Raw genomic sequence first — 13994 nt, 5'->3', positions numbered from 1 at the left:
TGCAGCTGCTTATTCTCCAGCTTCATGTACCGTCTGGAGCAGTGTAGACCCCCAGGGTGAGCTAGCCCAGACTGAGGGTCCCAGAGGCCCACCACACACTGCAGAGGGTGGGGAGCGGGTGCACCAGGAGCAGGGGGGCAGTCCACCTGTGATTAGAGGCTCAGGAGAATCGGGCTTAGAGGGAACAAGGAGGTTCTGCCCAGCCCAGAGGCAGAGAACAGGGAATTCAACCTAGAAAACCAAAGAACACATCCTGGACTCTGATATCTCCATTTTACAGATGGGGAAACTGAGGCCCAGAGAAGGAAGGTGGCCTGCCCAGAGTCGAAGCTGAATCCAGACCTGAGTCGGTGTCCTCGGGCCCAGTCCATAGAGTTAGGAGTGTGGAGGTGCCCTCCCGTGGCCTGCAGGCCCTGGGCTGGGCCTCGGTGGCCTTGCTGGTGCTGGCGTCAGCCAGAGGTGGGCAGGATGAGCTCTGCTCTCCAGTCCCTGCTCAGCGACCTCTCACTCTGTCCTCTTGGGCAGTGACAAGCTCTCTGAGCCCAGCTCTGAAACAGGGGCAATAATAGCTGTGACTGGTGAGGACGCAGTGAGATGAGGCAGGTGGGCACTGACCACGCGTTATATTCCTTATGATTTTGACTGTTGTCCTCACAGTCATTCCTGCAGGCAGATGCAGGCTGACGGAGGGTCTAGGCAGAGCTTCAGGCCCAGGGAAAGGCTCCTCTGCTTGGGGTCCAGTCGGGTGTAGGGGGAGGCTGCCTCTGAGCGGGGCCCAGGGCACGTTGGGCAGGAAAGAAAATCTCAGTTGTGAGGGCAGAGGGCCCAACAGTGAGGACAAGCTCTGCTTGGAGCTGGAAGGTGGGGGCCTGCAGGGTTAAGGGTCTGCCCAGGCACTTGCTGGGATCCTGCTGGGAACAAACCTGGAGGAGGGAGGCAAAGGCAGGGGAGCTGCGAGGCTGCAGAAGGAGCCAGAGAACATTCAAGATTAACCGCCCACAAGCCTGTGCTCTGGAAGTCAAACCCTGCCTCCCAGGTCCAGGCAGCCCCTCCCCTAGGTCCTGGCTCTCTGCCCCTCCTCCTCCCAACACTGGGCCCCTGCTGGCCTCCTGCTCCCGGGCCAGCCCTGAACTCACACCTGGCCTGCCTGCTGAGGAGCTGCTCCAGGGCCAGCGGCCAGAAGCCAGCAGTGTGTGTGTGTGTGTGTGTGTGTGTGTGTGTGTGTGTGTGTGTGAGAGAGAGAGAGAGAGAGAGAGAGAGAGAGAGAGAGAGAGAAAGAGAGAGGGAGAGAGAGAGAGAGAGAGAGAGAGAGAGAGAAACACACACAGATTAAAAAAACAAAGAGATTTCAAGAGAGACTCAAAGGGAGACAGAAGTGAATCAACAACAAGGGAAAACAGAGCGAAGGGAATGGAATGAGGACACACAGAGAAAGACAGGCGATGGGAGGCCTAGGAAGAGGGAGAACCGGAGTGAGAAAATGGGCCTCGAGAGAGAGAAATTGGAAAAGTGGTAAGAGAGGCCGAGAGAGGAAAAGAAAGTAAGACAGAGAGGGAAGGAGAAAAGGCACAGAGATAAGAAAGAGATCAATGACCCCACTGAGGAGGCTAAGACACCCCCCTGGAGTGCGAGCGAGGGTGCACTCGCCCATGGGTAAGAGGCAAGTACCCAGGGAGGTGAGGGGCAGAGAGAAAGGTGAGAACCAGCACGGAGAGGAAAGTGGGGAGAGAAAAGGAAGAGATCCACACAGAGTGGGGGGAGGGGGGAGGAAGAGGGGGAGGACAAAAAAAAAACACAAAGAAAAAGAGACACCCAGCGGGAGATAGCGGCAGAAACATCCGCCCACAGGAGAACGAGGCCTTGGGGCGGTATAGAAGCGGGAGTGTGACAGCGGAAAGAGGGAATGAGAAATGTCCTCTCTCACACCCACCGCTGCCCCCCACACATCTAGACAGGATGGAGGGAGGGAGGCGCAGTTCAGACGGGCGGGGGGAAACGGAGGGTGAGAGATAGAAGAAAATGGGGCACAGATACCAAGACAGAAAAAAAGATGGAGATTAATATGCACAGGAAGAGAGAGGCAGTGAGAAAACCTGGAGGTGAGGGAGCTGGAGAGAGCAGGGCCTGGCAGCCAGGAGCACAGAGGCAGGGAGCTCACAGCCCTCTCCTCCCCCCATCCCCCCCCGCCCCCACCCCCCACCCCCACACCCTTGCCTCCACCACCTCCTAACTTGGCTCACAAGGGCCCCAAAAGGAGAAGTTCATTCTCCCAGGTCCCGTCGCCCAGCCGCACTCTGCCTTCTGCCCATGTGTCCTTTATGAAAAAGGGCTGATGGGAGTCCATCTGCACCGAGCACGGGTTCTTCTCCTCCACCTGCACCTCCAACCAGACGCACTGGTGGAAGGAGAGACACCTGCCCAACACCTGCTCGCCAAGCCCAGGCCTCAGAGCCTCTTGGTTCTCTCTGCTGCTCTGAGTCCCAGAGACTGGAGGTGGGCACAGCCCACATCTCCTGAGCAAGCCGCTGCTGGGCACCCACAATGGGCAGGATGTAGCCCCTGCCCAGGGAGCCATGAGGGAGGCAGACAGCCCCAGCTCAAGTGCCCGTCTGGCTGCATGGCTGTGGTTGAGGAGTGAGCTCTCTAGGCCTCAACGTCCACCTCTGTGAAATGGGGACGATGTGCCTCCCTCTCACAAATGCTCCTGCCCTGAGTCAGCAGAAGAGGAGACAGTAGCTGACCCCTCCTCGTCTGGGAGTAAAGGAAAAGCAGAGACAAGTGTCCCATCCACAGTGCCCACCACACCCCCAGGGGGCCGGCCGGCCACCGGCCTGGCTTTCTCCAGGGCAGTGAGCCTTCCAGATGCAGAGAGCCAAGGCTGAAAGCATGTCAAACCCCCATTATGGCCAGTTCCGTCTGTGCCACTGCTGTTTAATTCCTCCCTTTAGAACAAAGATTGGGAAGACAGTGCTAACTTAATTTGCCAGAGTGAATAAAGATAGGACAGTAACAGCATGTGATGAAGCGCTGGGAACATACTTCCCATCCCAATACCCCACGCGGAAGCGGATGAAGCCAGAACCATCTCCGTCTACTTTCTCCCTCTGATAAGGAAGGCTGGCTCCCTGGCCAGGCGGTGGGTGTGAGAGGGTTTGCAAACAGGCCACTGAGATCGAGGGGAGGGAGGAGCGGACGTCAGGAGTCCTCTGGTACGTGGTCACCCAGGTAGGGGCGGGGGACTCAGGGAGCATGTTAATTACTGATCATTTCACCAAACAGCCCCCTGGACTGGGAGGGGGCACAGGTGGAGCTTGCAGGCAGGTTCGTTGCTAAATCTAAAGGCTGGCCTGTGAGGTGTGCTGGCCCCTCCCTGTCAGCCCTGAGCAGACATGGACACTGTGGCGATCGGTGGACAGCCAGCGGCAAGCCCAGAGGAGGACTGGGCAGCAGCACAGGAGGCGGTCCCCGAAGGCCAGGGGGTCCCAGGGAGGAGAGAGGTACAGGCGCCTGGTGGGCCTGCATCCCAGGGGCCACTCTCCTGCAGGACCACCTCTTAGGTGTGGAGTGAGCACATGGGACCGACTGCACCCTGCTCCAGGCACACTTCTCTGGGGCCCGGGCTGATGGCTGGATGCTCTGAGCCAAGAAGGGGCCAATAACACCGTCCAAGGACTGCAGAGGGAGCCCAGGGCCTGGCTGATAGGTCCCTGGTAGACAGGGCTCCCTCCTGGCCCCTGCCAGTCACACAGGCCAGGGTCATGGGCTCTGGTAGGAAGGCTTCTGGGACCCGTGCCTGCATCACTGCCTCCTGGCAGTGTGACCCGGAGCCAGCCCCTCCCCTTCCCTGCGCCTCAGTTTCATCAACAAAATGAGAATCCTAACAGTCCCTCCCTCCAAGTCGAGGTGAGGATAATCCTCTTAGAGAGCCTGGCACAGGGGCTGGCACAGGAGAGGCGCTGGGTCAGAGGCGGCAGGTGTCACCCGAGATGGGGCTCTGCAGGGCCTTTTAGACAGGGACGCCCTGGGCCCACAGGAGGGCTGCTATCCCCCCACTAGCATTAGCTCCAGCGTCCTCCCAGAGTCCCACGTGGGGCCGACCCTCTCCTGTCCTCGGCCGCCTCGCCTGAACTCAGTCTGCAGAAATGGGTTCTCTGGGCTCATGAAACCGCCCATTTACCTTGAGAATCCCCTGAAAGCATCATTCTCCTCCACCTGCTTAATGACAGGGCCAGAGTCCCTCATTCTTCCTCTGCTTTTATGGACAAACCGTGGTAAGAGGCTCATCGCCAGCTGTTTGGGCAAATGTAGCACTTCCTCTTAAGCCACATTATGTTAAAATCAGAATTTCCTCTCTGCTGGCTGATAACCGTTTCCTCATTCTTTTCTTTGAAGTCAGAGTAGCTCTTGCGTATTCTCGTGGACAATCCATTAGGGGAGATGAATTTGGAAAAGTTGTGAACTCCCGAGAAGATGTGGCTCTTTGAAATGCATTTATTTGCACGGTGAGTGAGGGTGGATAAAGCCTGGGGTGCTCACAGGGCAGGTTGAATGGTTCTGCTTTGAATGGATTGCAGATCTGTCTGCCAGTACCTGCTCCTAACTGGGGCCCGAGCTTCTGTTTGCAACTGGGACGCTCAAGGCAGCGGCGCAGGTCTCGCTGGGCCTGCCAGCTGTGCCCTGGCCCTGAGCAAGGCAGTCGGTGAGGTAAACAGTCCCACCTGGCCCCTCTCACCTGTACAGGTGGGGGGGGGGGTGGCGACAGGGGCTTTGTGACCTTTCTGACCAATTCTGTCCTTAGTCTGGTGACCAATTGTCTCAAATGACCCAGGACTAAGGGCATTTGGGGAAAGTCGGGGGAAACCAGGATGCCTGACTCACCCTGTTCCTTGGGGCTCTAGGCCCTAAGTCTGGTGCTGGACCTCTGCCCATGGCTTTGGCTTTGGGTCTGAGTTTCCGTCTCCCTGATGGCTCGTTCCAGCCTCGTGGGTCCTTTCCACGGCAGAGCTGGGCAGGCTGTCTGGCAGGTCCACCTGGCACAGGAGAGCTGGATTTCATACCATCCTCAGACCAGGGCCAAAGGCCGCTCCCTGGCTCTGCACTCTGCTCCTCCTCCTGCCGCACTACTCCCCCAGGCCCAGAAGCCTGTGCGGCTAGAGAGCTGGGCCCATTGGTTTGAGCTCCGCGATTCCAGGGCACAGGTCAGGTACCCAGGACCCTGCAATCCACACGCAGGCTTGAAGAGGCTGCCAGCCTGCCCGAGTCAGCGGAGCCAGCGATGGGATGGCTGGGCTGGAAGCCCGTTGCGGGCCCTGGCCGGCCTCCCTGGCCGCGGGTCTCTCTCTGCCTCCGCTCAGCCCCAGCCTCTGTCCAGCCGGTCACTCTCCCTCTTCCCCAGCAATTCCTCTTTCCCCTTCCACCTTGGGGGCTGAGACGCTTTCTCACTGTCCAGCCGAAGGGGCAATGCTTACTGGATGTGATTGAAGTCATAAAACACTTGCTGGTTGAGCCGGTCGGGTCGGGGGAGCTGGGAACAGTGGGGCCGGCTGCAGACGCGGGCATCAATCTCTCTGCCTTCCCGAAATGAGACCTCAGCCGGGCTGCCTGGGGCTGCGGGGCCAGGCGGCCCTGGGCATGGATCTGCGGTCTCCAAGCTGTGGGAGCTGGGAGCGTCACCTCACGGCTGGGAGCCTCAGCTTGCTCCAGGTAAAGCAGGGCACCACTGTGTACCCCGCAGGGGTCGTTGTGAGGACTGGAGACGCTGGAAAGCCGGGGCACTGTCTGCATGGGAATCGGCGTCTCCCAGGGCCTCGGGGTTGTATTGAGGCTGCAGCTGCCCCGGGACTGGCACCTGGTTGGCTGGGAGTCATGAGACTCAACACTGGAGGCCGAGACTCCTTACCAACACAGACCTTCAGCCAGAGGGTGATATGATCTGATTTATCATTTTGAAAGACCCCCTGTAAACTCAGCCTCATCTTGCTCTAGAGGCAACCCTGACTGGGGGGTGAGGGTGGGAGAAGCTCAGCCCCCACAGGACGAGGTGGGAGTAGACCCAGGCAGTAGATAAACACAGTGTGGCTTTGGGCAAGCTCCTGACCCTCTGAGCCCCAGCTCCATCCTCAGGGAGATGGCCTCTGTAAAATGGGGTGACCCTGTACTTGATGGTAGGGTGAAGGGCCGAGGCGTCCTGGCACCCTCGTTTCACGCTCAGCAAACTGTGATTGTGGTGCTGGAACCTGGGACCTTGCCAGTTGGCCCCAGGATTGGCTCGGGAGCAGGGGCTGAGTCCTGGGAGGTCAGTCAGAGCAAGGCAGGTCCCAGACCTGAAGGAGGAGAGGGCTTCAGGGAGAAGGGGATTTGGGCACCGGGTCTTGAGGAGTGAGTAGGAGCTCGCCAGGCTGACAGGGAGGGAAGAGCATTCCCACGGAGGGAGGGGACAGGCGCCAAAGCAGGGACAGGCGCTTGCCTGGTGTGCACCTGGCGAATGCCCGTGCCTCTGTGTGGCTGGTACAGGGCCGAAGAGTTTGGGCTGCGACCCTGTAGAGCCTAGGAAGGGTTTCCAGCTTGGAGGGACCTGTCACCTTCGTGCTGCCAAGGGCCAAGCCTCAGGGCACAGGCTTGAGGGCAGAGAGGTTGTCAGTGCACAGAGCTGGGGCACCAGGGGGCTTGGCAGGAGGACCAGCGCAGGGCCCAGTGGGGAGGATGGGCCCCAAGTTAGCTTGAGAGAAGCAGCCAGTGGTTTGACATGGAAATGTCTCTGCTGCAGAACAAGCTTCTTCAACGCTCAGCTCACGTCAGGGTCTCCCTCCCCCCGCCCTCCCCAGGCGGAGCTGCGCTGACGGTGCGGCTGGGTGGCTGTGGAGTCGGAGCTCGGACAGGGAAGGTCAGCCAGGGCATTGCCGTGTGGAAGGGGAGGATGGAACATTCTGTCGGCCCGAACCAGCCCAGGGAAGCTGACAGGACTAGAGAGAAGGTTCCTCCCACCAGAAAGTCAAAGGGGAAGCACATTTGTTTTTGTGACACATCTGCATTTTTCAGGAGACCGGGTGATTGTTTGGCACTGGAAAGCCATGCGTGGAATATTCCACCTGCCTCCTCCAGACACGGAACAATAGAGGCAGCTCTGTCTACCCCCGGTTCCCGGTGCCCGAAATGCTGCTGTTGGAGCTCCATTCCTATGGCTCGAGGCTTTGTTCTTTGTTCAGATACAAACAACTTCGCAGAGGCATGTCTTCAACACAGACTTATTTTCATTAAGTCAACAAATATTTATTGACTTCTAGGGAGCAGGCAGTACCTAGAGGCTGGGAATAGAGATTGATTAAGGCTTGGCCATACCTTCCAGGAATTGGCAGGCTCTGTGGGTAGCGGGTGGCGCTGGGGTCAAGGTGCCGTGGGAGCCCCCTCAGAGCTGACGCATCCACAGTCGCAGAAGGTTCCACAGTCCGAGGTCGGGGCCGCTGAGACTGAATCGTAAGCGCTGTGCCTTTCGTTTCTTGGCTCCTCTTCCTAAAAACTTATTCCATCCGTCCACCCAGATGGCTTTCTAGGTGAAGTGAGAGAAGGAAGGAGAGGTGGGGAGGAGCCGCTGCAGGCCCCGGCGAGGAGGCAAAGTGGGAACCAGGAGTGGAGGGAGGGGGAGGGAGGGACAGGGAGAGGCCCTGGGCTCCAGGAAAGATGCAGAGCAGGGCCTCCCAGGATGGGACCTGAGGCGCAGCCGCTCCAGTGACAGTCGCCGACTGGGTGCTCAGCTCTGGGGTGGGCACAGCCTGTGCAGCAGGTGCCAGAACTGTCTTCATTCCACAGAGGAGGCGCTCAGAGAGGTGCAGACACCTGCCCGAAGGCACACAGCTGGGGACAGGCAGACTCGAATTCAAGCCCAAGGCTGTGGGACTCCAGAGCCCCATATCCTAACCAGGATATCACACAGCCCCTCCCAGAGTGTCAGCTGGCGGGGCCTTAGAGACCAGCCCCACGGAGGCACTCAGGCCCCGGCCTCAGTTTCTCCGTCTGCACGGTGCGGCGGTTGATGTGGCTCAGTGCTTCTCCAGCCTGACTCCACATCAGAATCTCCTGGGGGTGTTCAGCAGTACTGAGGCCTGGGCCCCACCTAGGTTGTTTTTAAAGGATCTCGATTTTTTAAAGCCCCGCCCCATTCGAGGACATGCTAACTTTCAGCCCACTTGCAGGGAGTCACACTGGTGTCGAAGGGTCTGGAACCTTGCCCACTCTCCTGTGAAATCTCAGGGTATTTACAGAAGCCATCACCCGGGACGGGTGAGGTGATGGGACCAGCTGTTCCATCCGGGCAGCCCGAGGGAGAGCCCGCGATGGCTTCTTCTGTGTGTCCACCTCACACCCAGAGGGCTGGGCTGCCCCCTCCTCCTTCCTCAGTGCAGCCCACCCCCACCAAGGGACGGGGATGGAGCCCGGCTGTCCCCGCTGCAGGTGGCTCGTCCACCACCCTGTGCCAGCCACCCCACTCCCTCCAAACGGGAAGAAGAAGAGGGTGCCCCAATGCAGGGGTGCCACAGGACACGTGCCAACCCAGCTCCCTCCGGCGGTCCTTCACAGGTCTGGTGCCATGCTTTTCTAATCAGCAAATGAACTACACACACACACACACATACACACACAGACACACACACATACATACACATACACACAGAGACACACATACATATATACATATATACACATACACACATACAGACACACATACACACATATAGACACATACATACACAGAGAGACACACATACATACACATACACACATATACACACATACAGACATATAGACACACACATACACACAGAGACACACATACATATATACATATATACACACATACATATATACATATATATGCACATATACATGCACATACACATACATACACACACATACAGACACACACATACACACCCACACATGCGCACACACATATATACACACATACACATACACACATACACACACATATATACACGCACATGCACACCCACACATACGCACACGCATATATGCGCACATACACACATACACACATATATACATGCACAGACACACAGAGACAGACACACACGCGCACACACACACACACACACACACACACACACCTCTGTTGCCTTTCCCCCCCCCAAGGGCAAAGAGGATTTGCCAGAAAGGAGTTTACCCCCTGAACCCACAGGCCTCAGATCCAGACTCTGAGGAGCAAATGTCCCGCCCGGGGAGCCTCCTGGTCCCCAGGGAAACGGCCTCTGACCCCTCGTTCCTCCGGTGCCAGGCCCAGGGGCCTCCCAGGACCAGGACTGTGGACCAGGACTATGGTCAGAGCACAGGAGCATATTCTACCCCTGGGACCCGAGGGAAGCTGGGGGGATGGGGGGAGAGGGGGATGGACACAGCGGAGGAAGCCTGGCTTCAGTCAGACCCACGTTCTGTTAGTCCTGACTCTGCCGCCGGTCCGGGTGCGGTCAGTAGGTCTGGGAAAATCGCTGAGGCTGGGGGAGAGGGACTCACACCACCCCTGGGCACCTGATAATGAAGGACAATGACGAGAATGTGGGCCAGGCGCTGTGCCAGCTCCACGGTCTCCATCTCCCCATCCTCACAACAGGAAGGGAGCCCCAGCAGGAAGGCTCCCATGTTAGAGAGGAGCCCGAGACCCCGGCGGAGCTGTCCCTCGCCTGTCCCCACTGTGTGCCCCTCTTGGCCGTGGAGTTGCCTGCAGCGTCCAGCAGCTCACACCACTTCACCTGTCAAATGTGCAGCCCGCCGTGTTCTGAGGGCGGCGTGGAAACGGCGATTCTCCCTCTTAGAGAAAGTTGAGGAGGAGGTGTCGGCAAGGACGGAGGCCCGCATCCTCCAGGCCAGCCTTGTCCCAGGTGCCCATCAGGGGCCAGTGGCCTGGCTGCACGCCTGCTCGGGAAACTGAGGACAGCAGAGTAAGGGGGACCCCTCAGCCTGGCAGGGCTGGCTGTCCACCATCTCGCAGCCCCGCTTCAAGGGGTGAGGAGTGAGGGGGGAAGGGGGGCTGGGCCCCTCAGCGGCTCTTCCTCAGATGAGAACTGCTGTGTTCAGAAGTTTCTCCCGACTCCTACTTGTCCCATCAGATCTGTGTTGACTGCCACATGGAGTACCTTCTGGGCCTGAGTCTGGGCTGATGGGCTGCTCACACAGCTGGAGAAAGACCATCACTCCCCGCATCCTGCCTCCCTGGGGGGGAGAGGGGGAGGGCGATGATGGGGCATTTCAGGCCTCAGAAGGGCCTCGGGCTGCATCAGGCCCAATCCTGGCTCAAGGGGCAGCGGTGTGACTGGCTGCCTCTGTACCTCTGTCTGGAAGGGTCCCTGGAGGGTCACGGTAGGTCAGTAGGTCTGTAGGTCGGTGACTCGCCCAAGGAACACCCCGAGGATGGGGCAGAGGAGAGCGTCCAGTCATGGGCTCCTTGCCCCCCCTCCACACACACACACACACACACACACACACACACACGGCTCTTCCTGTCCCCCTCCTCCCCGTACAAGTAGAAGCCAGGCCTTGCTGTCCCTCAAGCCCACCAAGTGCTTTCCTACCTCTGCCCCTGCTGTTCCCTCTGCCTGGAAACTTTTTCTCTCTCTTTCTTAATGGCTTGCTCCTTTTCTCACTCCGGTCCTGCTCAAAGGTCTTCTTAATAGGATAATGGCTATCATGGAGGGCTGCCCTGAGGAGGCAGCCCAGGGGTAGATCAAAAGCCTGGAAGCCACTTGTTGGATGGGACTCAGGTGCTGGTCAAGATAATTAAATCCTAAAATTCTGTGATTCTGACTTGAAATATTCTGGTTTTAATTTTATTAAAGGGATAATTTTAAGGTTGTGGGGTCTAAGACTCCAGGAGTTTAGGACTGTGGAGCACTAAGGTACCGGATTCTCATGTTACTGAGAAAGGGCCCATCGGAACCTCCCTTTGGCTGAGACAGGCATCCCTCTTCCTGTAACCATGCCCCCCCCCCCCCATGTCCTGTGTGAACGCAGCTCTTTGTGGCTTAGAGAATGCAATTTAGTCTGATTCCAGCGCCAGGCGCGGCCTTATCTGCATATTCCAGTTTCCAGAATAAATGTTAGAAGACAAGTCTGCGGGAGGCTTTCCATGTGCACACGAATTAATCCTCCAGCAGGGCCTCCTCCAGACGCGATGGTAACACGGGCGCCATTCCCGCACTCCCTGCCGGGCAGGGCTGCTGACGCTGCAGTGGGCCCCAGAGACCAGCCGTCTCCCTGGGAGGGACCCAGTGAGAAGGTCCTTTGAGAGCAGAGGCCCCCCCCCCCCACTACCCCCCCTTCCCCGGGTGGGACAAGGCAGGAGAGTGTCCCCCAGCAGGTCTGGGGCATAGATGGCCCTTCTCCCCAAGCATCTGGGGTCTCTGCCTGAACCCCTGGGTCTGGGCTCACAGGCCTGGGAGCGGGGGGACAGCTCCCACCACAGGGCAGACACTGCTCTGGGCACTGGGTGGGCTCCTGAGCCAGACAGCAGGACGGATCTCAGCTCCCCGCTCCAGCTCAGCCCTGTGACCTCGAAGAAGCCACCTCCCCTCCTGGGATTCAGCTTCTTCTAAGAGACCGATGGTCCTACCACCCGCCCGCCTGGTGTTCTGAGGACTAGAGGGACCCACAGGCGCGGGGCACCCAAGGAGCGTCAACCCCAACCACCGCTCCCACAACGCCTGCGGGCCCGGCACCCCCTGAAGCACTCACACAGGTGACTCCTCACCCCGCCCAGCGTCATTATCCCCACCTCACAGAGGAGGAAACGGAGGCACAGGCAGGTTAAGTAACTTGCCCAACGTCAGGCAGTTGGCTCTAAAAACTGAACGGGGTTAAGCACATTTAAGCTTTTCCAACAACCCGGCCCAGAAATGGGTGCAATGAGAGACCCTCCCAGCCCCATCCTGTCCCTGCCTGAGCCTCCTGGCGCCTCCTCTGACCAGCAGCCAGCTCAGTCTCTGCTTAGTAAATAAATATATATATTTAAAGAATTATTAATCATGAGTAAATCCTTCATAAACACTCTCCCTTTCAAACTCTCCTCAGATGCCTGATTTGACGGCCACGTCCTCTGTCCCTGCGGGGACCCAGCCGATACACTAACACTCCTCTCACTCCCGCGTCCCCACCCTGTTCGATTTCCCCACAGGCCTCTCACTGCTTGTTCATTATCCGTGCCCCTGCCGTCAGAACGTAAGCGCCATCGGAGAGGGGGTGCTTACATCATATGTCAGAGGAACAGACACAGCTCACACCACCTAACATCGCGCTCACACTCACCAGGAAGTCCAGCCAAGTCTGAACGTTCCTCCTCAATGACTTTTAAATGCCTCCACATGGCATTTCCCAAACTGGATCAAGTGGCACCCTTTTGGAGGTGTTAACAGTTGGCAACCTTATACCGGCAGCCGATTTGGGCCTGATGTTTCTCATTTCACTGGGAGCCTGAGACAGTTCCATCCCAGGCTGCCATGCCATCAGCTCCAAGTCTGTCCATCAACCCCAGTCAGGGCTGGGGAGACCCTCATTCACTGCTCCCTCCGGAGCCCTAGGGGGCCCCAGCATGAGACAGTTACTCCATGGGCTTAATTTCATCACCTCCACCCGGGTCCACACCTCCTGCCCAAACTTGTCCCTCCCTCATCTGTTCCAGGCTTGGGATGCTGGACCACCACCCAGGCCTGGGATCCGTGTGACCAAGGCAGAGCTGAGAGCATCAACCACAGGTCAGGAGTTCAAATCCTGGTCTCTGTTCTGTCACCAACTCACTGTGTGACCTTGGGCAGGTTGCCTCCCCACTCTGGGCCTCAGTTTCCCCAGCTGCTCCTGGTGCTCCTTCTACTTGGGATCCCTTCCCGTGAGTGGGGTGGAGCTATGCTCTCCCAGCACCCTCCCTACTCTGGTGGGGAGGTCTTGCCCCGTGACAAGGTCCTATGGTCCTATTGATAGTCATCTGCGAGGTAAAAAGGGAGGGAACATGTCAGCCTATGCTGTACAATGACTCAAAGTCATCCCCCATCCCCTGGATCTTATTTCACTCCAAACCCTACTCTTTGGGGAATCCTTCTGCCGTTCACTATGTGAGTAATAAACTTTATTTCACATCCTTTAGTACCTGTGTGTCACTTGTTCCAAGAGTCCTAAATTCCTGTGTGGGAGCATCCAGTGCAGAGGGCTGAGTGCCTAAACAAAGCAGGACTTGATTCAATCTGAAGATTCACTCAGGGACATTTTAACAGTATGGAGTTCTGACCCATGAGCACGATAGTTTTCTCCATTTCTTTGGTGTTTTCTTTAAAGTTCCCTTTCCAACTTTATAATTATTCCCCTGTTGGAGTAAATTATTTTCATATTAAACTTCCCCTGTTTAAATTATCGTGTGGGCCCTGGCCAGGTAGCTCAGTTGGCGAGAGCATCATCCTGATACTCCAAGGTTATGGGTTCGATCCCTAGTCAGAGCATATACAAGGATCAAACAATGAATCCTATATATAAAGAGCTAATATGCTAATTAGACCAAATAGCCAAACGACCTTCCAGATGTCCTTCCAGATGAAGCTGGGGCTGCGAGGGCCGGCCAGGGCTGCGAGGGCCGAGCCCCTTGCACGAATTTCATGCATCCGGCCTCTAGTGTATAAATAAGTGGAACAACAAATCAATGTTTCTCTCTCTCAAAAATCAATAACTAAATAAAAATAAGAACAAATTCCTGTGTGGTTTGTCCTCTGGTTGAACCCAAACTGACACAGGTCTCTCCCTCACAGTGATGCGATGAGGAAAGAATGATAATGACTTTACTGTGTATAGCACTAGGCTCACGGAAATCCCCCAGCAAATGCTTGCAATTCTGATTCTGAACTAGAGAATCTTTTTATTTATGCTGCAGTGTATCCAGGGGGTAGGAACTTCACTTATTTTTTTGTTTTGTTTTGTTTTCTGTTAGAGAAACCATTGAACCATGGACA

The sequence above is a fragment of the Myotis daubentonii genome, chromosome 3 (genome assembly GCF_963259705.1).
Source record: "Myotis daubentonii chromosome 3, mMyoDau2.1, whole genome shotgun sequence".
Taxonomy (NCBI): domain Eukaryota; kingdom Metazoa; phylum Chordata; class Mammalia; order Chiroptera; family Vespertilionidae; genus Myotis; species Myotis daubentonii.
Note: the sequence above shows the minus strand (reverse complement) of the source record.